Source organism: Chenopodium album, chromosome 8 (genome assembly GCF_948465745.1).
Source record: "Chenopodium album chromosome 8, dcCheAlbu1.1, whole genome shotgun sequence".
NCBI lineage: Eukaryota > Viridiplantae > Streptophyta > Magnoliopsida > Caryophyllales > Amaranthaceae > Chenopodium > Chenopodium album.
The window spans coordinates 4,592,520-4,606,748 of NC_137841.1; the positions used below are offsets into that span (position 1 = coordinate 4,592,520).

Here is a 14,229-nt window from a genome sequence, read left to right on the forward strand (position 1 = left end):
CCTAAGCTAGGAAAAAGCAAATTATTATTATTATTATTTTTTTTTTTTTTGAGGGAAGGAAAAAGCAAATTCGTAAAAGCCAATGATCTATTTGCTGGTATAATAACAAGCAATTTCGTCATAAAATTGAAAAAAACAATTGAATAATTTTTTTTTTTTTTCCAGAAATTTCTCAACACGACTATAAATGTTCATGAACTCGTTACGAAGTTACCGTCTCCTCAATTCTTTGCCACTCATATGCCTTTTTTGTCATTACCAATAATGTAAAGTCGAAATGCAATGGATGCATAATGCATTTGTATCATCATGACATTTTTACCTTCAGTTTACGGTAAAATTTGGATTTTTTTTTTATCATGTGCTGACAAATTGACAATTATTCATGTTGCTTGCGGGTTGTAAACTATCATTTTCAAAAACTTTTGTTATTTTTGTATTTACTTAAATTACAATGATATAAGTGATCAAAGAATTCTAGGGTGACTTTTAATTAATCTTTGGGGTATCTTTATAACTTTTTTTTTTATTTTATTTATTTTAATAAAATTGGGTAACTTTTTACATCGTAGTGTAGTATAATTTAAACATGTACTTCGTATAAGTCATGAAGTTAAAGTTTTAAGGTGATATGTAATTACATTCATCAAATTCATGCAATTATACCGAGTATATAATTTTGTCCATATTTAAATAGAATAATTTGATAAAATATACCGTAGCAAAATTTAGGTACATATTGGTTAAATCAAAATATTGTATTTGGAGAGATGGCGAATTATAAAAATTTCCAATATTTTTAATCACCAATTTGTGAACACTTTTAATTCCCAATTAGAGACAAAGATGCCGTCAAAAAATAATAATAATAATAATAAAAATAAATAGAGACAAAGATAACGTAAGATGATTTTTGAAAGTTTTGTGGACAAAAATTTTCCATGTGGTCCACTAAAGAGTGAAGATCATGTGCGGTATGCGGGCTATTCTTTTTGTTTGCCCCATCTGATTTATCGGAGCTTAGTTTTAACTACGTAGTATATTCAAATTCGACTCGAGTTGCACACTTAACTTATGGTGGGTGAGTCACTGAGTCTCCCAATACGAGATTTCTACATTATGTGAGGTTGGAACTTGAGACCTCTTTTAAGTGACATCAAACTGGTTATCACTTGAGCCAACTCTTGTTTCTTAACAATTATGATCATAATCCAACAAAAAGAAGAAGTATAAAATAAAAAGAAATTTAATTTATTTCTAACTAGAAGTACAATTTAATGAGAATCATACAAAACTATCAAAAATTTTGTTGATAGTACTTGAAAGAAAATCCTGACTTCTTGAGTTTCTCTTGTAAGTCATGAAGAAGTTCCTTAACAATTGAAGGATTTAGATAATTAATCCAATCCCCAACCTCACCTTTCCTAAATAAAGCATTATTTTCCACAAAATCATAAAATTTACCACTTTTATTCACTTCCTTTTCCTTTAAGCTATCAAGACTACAAAGCTTGATTATCTCTTCTAAAATGTTTCCTTTCTCTTCCTCTTTTGAAAACGGGCAACCCATAAACTCCGCTAGCCTCTTTACTTGATCATATGGATCCGTCTTCAACCCTTCATATTCCAAGAATAACACCTTGTTCGAGTTTCGTGTATGCTCGTTCCAATACCCTAATATGTGATCCTCATATGAACCAAATGGAAAATCCCCCTTACAAAAATCTTCAAAATATTTCATTATCATATCCGGTGTAATGATTTCATCTCTCTCACATTTTAGATTAAAATGCCATAATGATATGAACGTGTCCAAAGGGTTTCGACAAACATAAACAATCTTACATTTAGAGGTCTTGATAGAACCCGGTAGAGACGGATATGGTATGTGGGTAGCCAAGAGTCGAGGCGAGGGTAGTTGGGTTAGATCAAGTTGACATCCCTTGATTTTTGAATAGAGTTTGTACTCGAATTGGAGAACGAGTTCATGAGGATTTTGAGTATGAAGTGGGTGTTTAGATAAATCGGGAAACTTATTCCGATTAACGACGGAAAAAATAAGAGATTTTAGCCAAGTAGTGCCACTTTTAGGAAGGCTGGCTAGGATAATATCCGAATCATGTGCTTGAAAGTGTGTTTGGAATGAAATTGTGGGTTCAAGAACAGGGCACCAAAATCCTTGGTATAGATAAGTAGGATATGAACCAAGCCACAATTTTTTAGGAAGGGTGAGTTGTAGTTGTTTTAGTTTGCATTCTTCTATATCTTCTAAAGAGTTTGGTTTAGTGCTAGTTGACATAAGTATACAAATTAAGCTTATATTTGTATAGACGTTTGTTTTAGAGGTAAAAAAAAGAAAGATTACAACTCTTGCAAGGAGCTAGTCTTTTATATAGGGAATATATATAAATATAGAGATTCTCTTTTTAATTCATATTTTTAATAAGCTAAAAAGAAAGAAATAATTATTGATAATCTTAGGTGGGTGGGAAGAGGGGAAAAAATTATTATTTGGTGTTGAAAAAGTATATTATGATAATAAATAAAATTGCAAAAGCAATTCAAACAAATTATTGTTGTAAACATAGTATGCAACACACTCTTTCATCCAACGAAAAAATTGGGGTAAATTAATTGTCGCCACATATTAACTTTTATACCAATATGTCGCCATGTGATAACTTTTATACCAATATGTCGCCACATGATAACTTTTATACCAATATGTTTTCGACAATAACTTATATACCAATCTGTCACAAGAGTTTTAACTTATATACCAATCTGATCAATTAGCCATTTTTTAGATACATCACTAGAAAGTTTGGAACTCAAGACTAGTAATATAATACTTTTGTGTAAAATTCATCGTAATTGAATATAATTGTCAATTATCAAAACATGAGATGACATCGATAGACAGAAAAAGAAAGATTGACAATAACAAAGTTAGTTATTAGTTATTGCTTTTAAAAAAGGAACCATACTTGCTTGGAGGAAGTGGAAATGGAGGAATGTTATGCATTTGTAACTACATAATATTGATTAAAATATTGTAAAAATACATGGTAGGGAGAGAAAAGAGGAGAGAGATAGGAAGAGAGAGGTCTATAGGTAGACCCCACCTATTTTTGGTCGGATTGTATCACGTGATGGGGGACCACATGCTGATTGTTCCACTGAAAGTTTATATAGTATCATTGGATTCTCAGTGGTACTATTTATGTATAAATTTAGTACAACTGAATGCATATATAATACCATTATGTGCATATATAGGATCACTGTATATTCAGTGGTACCATTTGATCATCCAATGATACCAGAATATGCATTCGTTTGTACATATGTATAATTACATGAATACCTCTTGTTATTCATTTCTACATGCCTAACATTCCTTCCTTTAAAATTCCTCTACTTGCTTGATAATTATGTGAATGTGACACATACTTTTCATGCCACTCTCACACTTGTCAACACATGCTTTTAACGCTTAATAACTTTAATTATCAATATTGTAAATTATAAAAAGTGAATGTTAATAAAATATAGATATAGACGATTCAAATAAGATCCTACATGATTATATTTTAATATTTTATCGTATATATAAATCACAAAAGCGAGTCAAAGTGTAGTATGTGAATAGTGTAAAGTCAAACGGTGTTAACTAAAAAAACGTAGGAAATATTACAGCGAATGAAACAATGGGAGGCCTAAATCTGAAGGCCAGCATCAATCGTGGAAGCATTGCAGAATGCAGACCATTTATTTAGGATTTTCGTACTTTTTATTGTAAGAAGCCAACTACCACAATTAATTAATTTAATTTCATTATGAAATTTAATGTTTGAGTCATGAACGAGTAAGATGAACTACGGAGTAATTAGGACTATTGATGAAAAAGTCGAGTCTGATGCAATTTGAAAACAACTCGTATATATGTATATGTATGTATATGTGTATATATATATATATATATATATATATATATATATGTATATATATATATATATATATATATATGTTAATATGTATGTATATATATGTATATTTACATTCTTGTACATATATATACATGCCATATATTGATATATGTATGGAATTCCTATATGTATAAGACCATAATCATATAATACAACATTTTTTAGGTCTATTATCTTTATTATTAGTGTTATTATGTTATGTTAATTAAGCCAATTAGTGGTATAGTAGTTAAAACTAAAGTTATATAATTAGTATTTCTGTTTAACTTATTCGCAATTTCACACTTGTATTGTTGAATACATTACATTATTTACATGTTTGCAATGAAATTGTAGGAAAGAAAATGAAGTGTCAATGATTGGAGAAAGATGGCTACTTCCCAAATCACTGCAATAAGTTATAAAAAAAGTGGAAAATGCAACAAGTACAAAGCACACAAAGAAGTTGGAGTTGGTGTTAGCGATTTACTTCATTATTCTGGGACTAGAGATATATTTTAAGCTACTAGAAACATTTGTGAAAAGGTCAAGGCTGGGGTGATTGAACCCAAGGTCATCAACGAGGCCTTGTTGGATCAAGAGCTATGGACTCGTGGCGCGCCTCACCCTGACCTTCGTCTTATACGAACTAGTGATCGCCTCCGTGTTAGTGATTATTTGATGTGGCAGCTAGCCCAAACCGAGCTGTATGCCTGTATTTCTCCCAAGTTTTCGCACCCGAATTTGAAGAAATTGAGTTCCAAGGACGTTTGGAAATTGACCAAATTAAATCTTTAACTTTTCACTTTAAAATATTATATAAATTGAAAACGAGGATGTCAATTGATAAAGTCTTAGGAATGGTACTCAATATACGAGTAATTTAATCAAATTGAATTTTGTTTACATCCATCTCTTTGTGGCTTTCTGTGGCATTGTGAGGTTGTGGTTACATCACACTTTTGTGGCTTTCATTTAGCATTGTTGTGAAGTGTGGTTCATTTAAAATGGCATTGTGAAGTTGTGGTTCATGTGTAATAGCATTAGCATTGTGAAGTTGCAGTTCATTTGTAATCATTCTGTTTTTTTTTTTTTTTTTTTTTTGGAAAAACGTTAATTTGGTAATATTCTCTCAACAGCAAAAGTAAATAAAGAAAAATAAAACAGAAAAAGAGCGAAAACGACTCATACTTTAATAATTAAATTTTGTCATTCTAGAAAGAGTAATGCTTCCTTTTTTTAGTATTAATATTGAAGAATAGACCTCCCAAATATTACCACATGTAAGTGTCCCACATTGGTTGAAGAAGAGAGAGTTAGTCACTTTATAAGGCTAAGGGGCTAATCCTCCTACTGCCATATGGTTTTGGGATTGAACCTCCTTTTGACTTGTAAAGTGGACTCTCTCTCTCTTGGTTTGCGGTGCGGCCCACGCCAGCATTAACAATTAAGATATAAATTTATCGACAATTCACGAGTAAATCGGTGTAATAAATGTTTATTTATTGTCTTTATTCATTTTTAGGTTCTTATATATGCATCTCTAAGTGTTAGAGGACCAACTCAACCAAAAGCTTAAGCTGATGGTTGAGGCCCAGGAATATGTTTTATACTCTATCACGCCCCCTCACACGAGAGCCCGTTTGGGCTAGAAGTGTGGATGCAGCATGGGCCCTCCTCATACCCACCGCTTAATATTCCACTTGAAAGTGGGGGGTGGATGAGATTCGAACCCGTGACCTTTATGTCACGTTGGCTCTGATACCATGTTAGAGGACCAACTCAACCAAAAGCTGATACCATGTTAGTGGACCAACTCAACCAAAAGCTTAAGCTGATGGTTGAGGCCCAAAAATATGTTTTATACTCTATCACTAAGGACTACATATATCTTTTTTCTTTTAAAAACTACCCAATAAAATTCATCAGTAGAGGACATGCGCGAATTAGCTATTAAATTTTCCCAACAAAGCATTTAGATTCAAACCCTAAACCTGTTTGATTTATATGTGCAAATAATTAAAAACTTAATTACAGAGTACTAACCCAAATCACAATTTAGACCCAATTTGAACCCCTTTTTTTTTTTTTTTTTTTTGACAAGACAATGTGAACAAATTTATATAGCGAAGTGTATAAAAACTTAAGCTTGGCAAAAATATATTTACTTAATATTCAAGCAAAATATATTTACTAAATATTCAATTTTTATTTTAATTAAGAAAAATATATTCCATATGTTTTTTTTTTTTTTTTTTTTTTTTTTTTTTTTTTTTTGCTCTAGTAACAATCTCCATGTAAAAATTTTGTGATTTCCAAAACCAGCAAAATATCACATAATACCATTGAGCCTTTTTTTTTTTGGTAAACTGGATTGGTTTATATCTTTTTTTTTTTTTTTTGTTCCAGTGCCGTTTAAAAAAAACTAAGAGTATACAATATAAAAAGAAATAAATATTTTTCCCTCAAAAAAAAAATGTTGGTTATAGTAATTCAAGTGAGGTGCAGGATACTTATCCTACACTCGACCACACTAGCACATAACATATTTGTTATTGTAACAGAATTAGTTATACATTCTTGCTGAGTCCGCATCATTTATGACAGCTAATAGGTAGTTAATTAGTTGCTGAGTTATAAATATCTCCTCTCTGTATTATTTCAATTATTTTTCCGAAATAATAAACACACAAATTCTTTCATTCGTTTCTCTCTCTAGTTTTTCCTCTCTCTTGTGCTCAGATTAACATGGTATTAGAGCCTTTCTTGTTGATTTTTCCGCGATTTTTAGCTCGATGATTTTATTGATATTCTCTTCATCTTCTTGTTGCTATTTTTCGAATGGTGCGAGATTTTTCAGCTGTTTTCTAAAGTTTTTCCTATGAATTTTGGTATGAATTCGTTTGCCATTTTTCTTGGTCTGGAAGTTGGTTATACATCTGAAGGAATTACACTGTGCCAACATAAGTTTACTAAGGAGCTCTTACAGTTGGCAGGTATCTCAACAAATTTTAAACCTGATGTTACACCTCTCCCAATGCACCTCAAGTTAAATGATTCTCATGGTGCTTTGTTCAAGGATCCTGAGCTTTATAGGTGTCTAGTAGGCAAGTTGAATTTCTTTTCTCACACTAGACTTGACATTTGTTACACTATCCAAACTCTGAGCCAGTTTATGCAATCTCCAAGGGATCCATACTATCAAGCTTTACTGCATACTCTTATATACATTCACTAGTAGAAAATAAGTGATGGAAAGCCCCAAATGGCAACAGTTTTAAAAATCCGCTTGCCATTTACCCAATTTTTTTAAAAAAACTTCTAATATTGACTGGCAAGCGGTTTTGGCGCGAACCGCTTGCCATTATATATAATGACAAGCGGTTTAGGGTTGAACCGCTTGCCATTAATTATATTGGCAAGCGGTTCAACCCCAAACCGCTTACCATTTAAAAAAAAAAGCGGGATCACAAACCCTAAGCCCATTAAATCACCATCTCACGACCTCTCTCTTCTCTCTCCCCTTTCGCCCCTATTCTCAGTTCTCTCTCTTTCCACTCTCCCCTCCATTGTCACGCCATCTTCTCTTTCTTCTCATCTCTCCTTTCTCCATCTTCTTCTCTTTCTTTCTCATCTCTTTCTTTCCTTTCTCACCCCAAGACCCTCATTGGTGCTTGTGGGTTTTCGAGCCAATTCCGGTGGTAGTCCGTTGGGTTTTTGAGCTAATTCCAGTGGTAGTCCGGTGGGTTTTTGAGCCAATTCGAGCCATGGGTTTTCGAGCCAATTCATGTAGGTTTAAATGGTGGTAGTCCGGTGGTGTTGCGTGTGAGTTTTTATGGTCAAATTTGACCAATAAAACCCAAATTTAAAGCCAATTTTGATTTTTTTGGTGGTATTCAAGGTATTTCCTTTTTATCTTTTATTTTGTTTTTTTTTTTAATTTTATAGTGATGGGTGGTTGAATTGGTTTGTTTCAGGTCGATTTGTTGCTAGTGGGGGTCGTGGTGGGTGGTGGTGTTGGCCGGTGTTCTGGTGTTGGTGGGGGTCGTTGTGGGTAAACAGGTGGTGGTGGGTGCTGTTGTTGGCCGATTTTCTGGTGTTGGTGGGGGTCGTGGTGGGTGGTGGTGTTGGCCGGTGTTCTGGTATTAGTGGGGGTCGTGGTGGGCCGGTGGTGTTGGAGGTCGCGGTTGGTGGTACGAAGCAACATGAGTTTTTATTTTTTTATTTTTTTTAATAGAGCTGATTTTATTATTTGTATTAGGTGTATTAATTTTATTACTTGTATTATTTTATTTTTTTTTGATGTAAATGTAATATTACAACAAATAATATAAATATTAATGTTTTTACATATGTTTGGTTTGTGTATCAATTTAACTTACAACTGAAATCAGCAACCGAAACAACAGAAGTTGAAAAATTAATCAAATAAAGCATTAGACGCAACAACGTTCTATTATCTCATCTATAACATTTCCTCGCCTTTCCTAAAGAAATTCTTGTTCTCTAAGCTAAATCGTGCACTCTTGCCACTCTTATTGAGCTCCATCTCTTTCATCCTTTTAATGCTACAAAGTTCTATTATCTCATCTATAACATTTCCTTTCCCTTCTTCCTCCGAAAAAGGGCAACCCACAAACTCCGCCAACCTTTTCAAATGATCTCGTGGTTCCTTCTTTAGGCCTTCATACTCCATAAGTAAAAACTTTTCCAGATTTTTTTTGCTCTCCTTCCAGTACCCCAACACATGATCTTCATACGGCCCCCATGGGGAGACACCCGAGCAAAACATATGTACGTATTTCTCCATCATTTCTATATCGGGTTTAATTCCCTTACATGCCTCCATCTCTTGGAAAAAATGCCATATCGAAACAAAAGTGTCTAAGGGATTTCGATAAACACAAACAATTCGACATTTTGAACTCTTGATTGAATCTGGCAATGAGTAATACGGCATGTGGGTAGCAAAGAGTCGGGGTGAAGGTATTTTAGACAAGCAAGTCTGGTTGTTTTCCGTTGATTTTTTGGTAAAGAGTTATCTCTAATTGTTTGACGAGCTCATGAGGATTTTTGGTGTGAAATGGGTGTTGAGTAAAATCGTTGTTACGATTTACAATGGCAAAAATGAGGGATTTAAGCCAGGTTGTACCAGTTTTGGGAAAGCTCGCTAAGATGATATCAGAATCATGAGCTCGAAAGTGGGTTTTGAATGAGATTATGCTCTCAAAAACAAAGCTTAAGCACCATAAACCTTGATAAAGATACATTGGCCAAACAAACCATGTTTCTTTTGGGAGGGATAATTGGAGCTCTTTGAATTCATCTTTCAGATTTTCTTGAGCTTTTGTGTTTGTGGGCTCTATAGCTTCCATCGAAATAAATGACAAGTCATAAGTATATTAAAAATGGTGTAAACGCTGTAATATATATAGTCCTAATTCCTCCTCTCTATGTCCTTATTCTCTTGCTCCATTATAATTTTGTGAATCATATCTTGCCGAATTTGATAATATAATTTATCATTTGTGATCCAAGACCACAGTGTAAATATTTAATAGCTAGAGCATTTAACTCAAGTTTATGATAGTCTTCTTTATCAAAATCAGAAATAAGGGTCTGTTCTCTTCCGTTGAAATTCAGTTCAGTTCAGTTCAGTTCAGCTCAGTTCAGTTCAGTTCAGTTCAGCTCAGTTCAGTTCAGTTCAGCTCATTTCAGTTCAGTTCAGTTCAGTTCAGCTCTTAATTTACGTCTAATGATGTTGCTAATGATATAAAGCCAAATTTCATTCTTTTAAGCTCTTATTACAACGACAACAACAACAACAACAACAACAACAACAATAGTAATAATAATAATAATAATAATAATAATAATAATAATAATAATAATAATAATAATAATAATAATAATAATAATAATAATAACAATAATAATAATATTAACAATAATAATAATAATAATAATAAAAATAATAATAATAATAATCAATAAGTAATAAATAATAATAATAATAATCATCAATAAATAAAAATAATAATAATAATAATAATAATAATAATAATAATAATAATAATAATAATAATAATAATAACAATAATAATTGAAATAATAATACTAATAATAATAATCAATAAATAATAATAATAATCATCAATAAATAATAATAATAATAATAATAATAACAATAATAATAATAATAATAATAATAATAATAATAATAATAATCAATAAATAATAATAATAATAATAATAATAATAATAATCAATAAATAATAATAATAATAATAATAATAATAATAATAATAATAATAATCATCAATAATTAATATTAATAATAATAATAATAATAATATTATTATTATTAATAATAATATGTACACTTGTATATACACATATGTATAGTAATAAATAATCAAAGATCACTAATCCGTAGTTAAAAATCACTAATTAATAAGTTCAGTTCAGTTCAGTTCAGTTCAGTTTCGTTCAGTTCAGTTCAGTTCAGTTCAGTTCAGTCGAGTTCAGTAAATCGGAACAGACCCTAAGTTTAGGAACTACCTCGTTTTTGTCATTGGTTGCGGTTACCTGAAAATCACCAGATTCAATGACACGTCATACCTGGTAATTTTAAGCCTTGATGAAAATTTCCATCCTATTTTTCCAGTAGATATAAAACTTACCATTAAACATGGGTGGAAGTTGGGTAGAATACCCTTCTTCAAGTTTCTCCTTGTAATTCATCTCTCCTCAGGAACTTACTCAACAAATTTATCTGCTTGCACGTGAGAATCGTGCTCTGATACCAATTGTTAGTTGAGAAGAACACTACAAGAGGACGGTTGTATGTGAGTTCCTATTGCTACTTTTTGCGGAAAATAAATAAACTATAAAGGAACTTGCAATGCACACAGATTTTTAGGAGGAAACCTACTAGGGCCCAACTGAAAGTAAAACCTCGACCCTTTCTAAGGAATTTCCAAAACCAAGTTACTTCACTATAATAGGGCACTCCCAAATTACATCCTATTATGCACAGACCTTTACTCACAAGTTCCACACTGAACTTGCTACACAGTAGGACCCTATCCTACCCAAACTTAGATTCACTCGGACTCCCAAAGTACTCTCTCAGCCTCTCACTAGAAGCTTACATGTTGTATGCAAAATATAAATCACACACTCACCCAAGAACCCAACCAGTACAAAATATATGACCCTTGTATATGATATGCAAACTATGCACGAAACCCGAAACTAATAATATGACAAGATTATACGCTTGGCAAACTTACACAGTTAAAGCACGAATGATTTCTTCAAGCATAAACTCACAAAAACTATGAAATGAGATCTCTACTATTTATACAAGTCAAGCTCGTGTAGCAAGTAGGGTTTTCAAAAGATAATTATGTTAAATTTACTAAATCTCAAAACACGGTTTTAAGTAAATCACTTTTTAAAGAAAATCTTTTCTGGAAATAAGATAAAGAAAGACTATCAAAAAGAATAATATATATCTTTTTGATATTCTGATTTTAAGAAATAATCATTTAAAAAATCTTTTCCTAAAATCTATCTTTTTATCTTTTCCGTTTTATTACATTTGCAAATTCTAATAGGGTTCATGCATATCCTACTTAACATATTTAACAACATATCTAGAAGATAAAATATTAACTAAATTAAGTTGCTGCGCCATTTTATTCTGTACTCAAAGATTGTATGACCTTCACGCAAACCAGGACCAAGTTTCTAATGTCTTCAAGTTCCTATTAGGGAACTTAGATTGTTCTTGTGTAGAGAACTAAGTTCCTGTTAAGGAACTCTATTTTTATCTTGTTTAACCTTCTTAAAGTATTCTCTTCATGTTCTTCTTAGTTAAGGTTACTCTTCCACCACTAAGGTTCACTTCACCCGTTCTTAGTCAAACACTTAGAGAAATCTTTAGTCGAGTTTGCTTGAGTTTAAGTTTATCATCATCAAAACCTGTAAGCTTCAACAACTATCACCATGGGCTAGATAAAAATTATATGAATTCGGTAACACTGTACAAGGACTAGTAAATTGTGAGAGTATTGACTTAATGGAGGATTTTGTAATGGAGGATTTTGACGAAAATAATCAGTTGGTGGAGTTTGGAAAATTTTTAATCCGAATATTTAGCTACTAAAAATTATAGGTAATAAAAGATTATTATAAATAAAAGACAATTAAAAGATTACAAAATATTTCATTGAATAAATTAGTTTGATATTTATAGATTTTAGTTAAAATGTATTAACTGAATGGTGTATAAAGTCTAAACGTTTCACTTTCAAAATATACCGAGGGAGGATTAATTAATTAATTTATAAGCTTGGATAGATTGATTTATACAATTCTCTTTTTTTGAAGACTGGTAAAAAAAAACAATTTACAATACATAATAAATGTAGTTGTGTTGTCAAAAATAAAAATTAACACTAAAAAAATATCGTAGATTTGATTACGAACTCAGTCTTTACATAAGTGTCTCCAAAATTAAAAGCTCCCAAAGTCTGATGTTAGCCCGAGTGAATAAGCTATTTGTTGAAGACATACACAAATGAGTAAAAAAATACGATGTAATAAATAAGTTAATTTTGATTTATATTGTATTGCTTGTTATAACACAAAATGTTTTACGAAGTATAAGATATGTGATATACATCAATTATTGACATAAATACTGGGTATGTAATAATTGATAAAAAAAGTTTTTTTTTTAGAGCCACAAGGGTGGGGGTGAGAATCGATCCCAAAATCTCCTGAAAACGGGAGGGAAGCTCTAACCACTTGAGCTATCCCTCACTCTCTCAATAATTGATAAAAAGTAATACTACTATAATACACATAAAATCTTGCGTGGACCTGGTCCAAAATAATATTATTGTAGACCTAAGGTTTATACACACGTAACTGATATTATATTCAACAAAGTGACTCTTAATTTTAATATAGTAAATCTTATTTTTAATATAGTAACCTTTTTAATTTAATGTTATTATGAACCTAAAGTACGACATTATGTTAAATAGTGACCTAATTTTAACATAGTGAAATTCATTATTCATATTGACCATTATAATAAAATTTTCATTAAAAAAATTAACCTCTTATAGTTTTTAATGTCACATTAACTTTTATTTCAACATAATAACCTTTATTTTAATAAAGTGACTTTTTTTTTTTTTATTAACAAAACAATCATATTGTCTCTAATGTTGATGGTGCACATTAAATTAGTGTGAACCAGGTCCATTTAGAAATTTGTATATTAATACAATCACATAAGTATTTTCTTACGCAAATATTTCTACAAGGACTTTAATACTTTCAAGTTTCAACCAATCACATAAGGAGTATTTTTTATGCAAAAATATTCATATATAAGAACTTAAATATTCTTTAGCTTATGTGATTGTATTCATACAATAAGGGCCTGTTCATATTTACTTATTTTCAGTTCAGTTCAGTTCAGCTCCAATCAGTTCAGTTCAGTTCAGTTCAGTTCAGTTCCAATCAGTTCAGTTCAGTTCAGCTCTTAATTTTCCTCTCTCATATAATATTCATTTCAGCTTAGGGCCTGTTCTCTTCTGTTGAAATTCAGTTCAGTTCAGTTCATTTCAGTTCAGTTCAGTTCAGCTCAGTTCAGTTCAGTTCAGTTCAGCTCTTAATTTACGTCTAATGATATTGCTAATGATATAAAGCCAAATTTCATTCTTTTAAGCTCTTATTACAACGACGACGACAACAACAACAACAACAACAACAACAACAACAACAACAACAACAACAACAATAATAATAATAATAATATTAACAACAACAACAATAATAATAATAATAATAATAATAATAAGAATAATAATATTAACAACAACAATAACAATAATAATAATAATAATAATAATAATAATAATAATAATAATAATAATAATAATCAATAAGTAATAAATAATAATAATAATAATCATCAATAAATAATAATAATAATAATAATAATAATAATAATAATAATAATAACAATAATAATTGAAATAATAATACTAATAATAATAATAATAATAATCATCAATAAATAATAATAATAATAATAATAATAATATAATCAATAAATAATAATAATAATAAAAATAATAATCAAAATTAATAATAATAATAATAATAATAATAATAATAATAATATTATTAATAATATGTACATTTGTATATACACATATGTATAGTAATAAATAAT

At 30.6% G+C, this 14,229-nt stretch overlaps 2 pseudogenes; both read right to left on the minus strand.

The window, feature by feature from the left end:
* Positions 1 to 1,227: 1,227 nt before the first annotated feature.
* On the minus strand, positions 1,228 to 2,376 carry LOC145555686 (cytosolic sulfotransferase 15 pseudogene; annotated as a pseudogene).
* A 6,057-nt stretch (positions 2,377 to 8,433) lies between these two features.
* LOC145642642 (cytosolic sulfotransferase 6 pseudogene) lies at positions 8,434 to 8,928 on the minus strand (annotated as a pseudogene).
* Between the last annotated feature and the right edge of the window lie 5,301 nt (positions 8,929 to 14,229).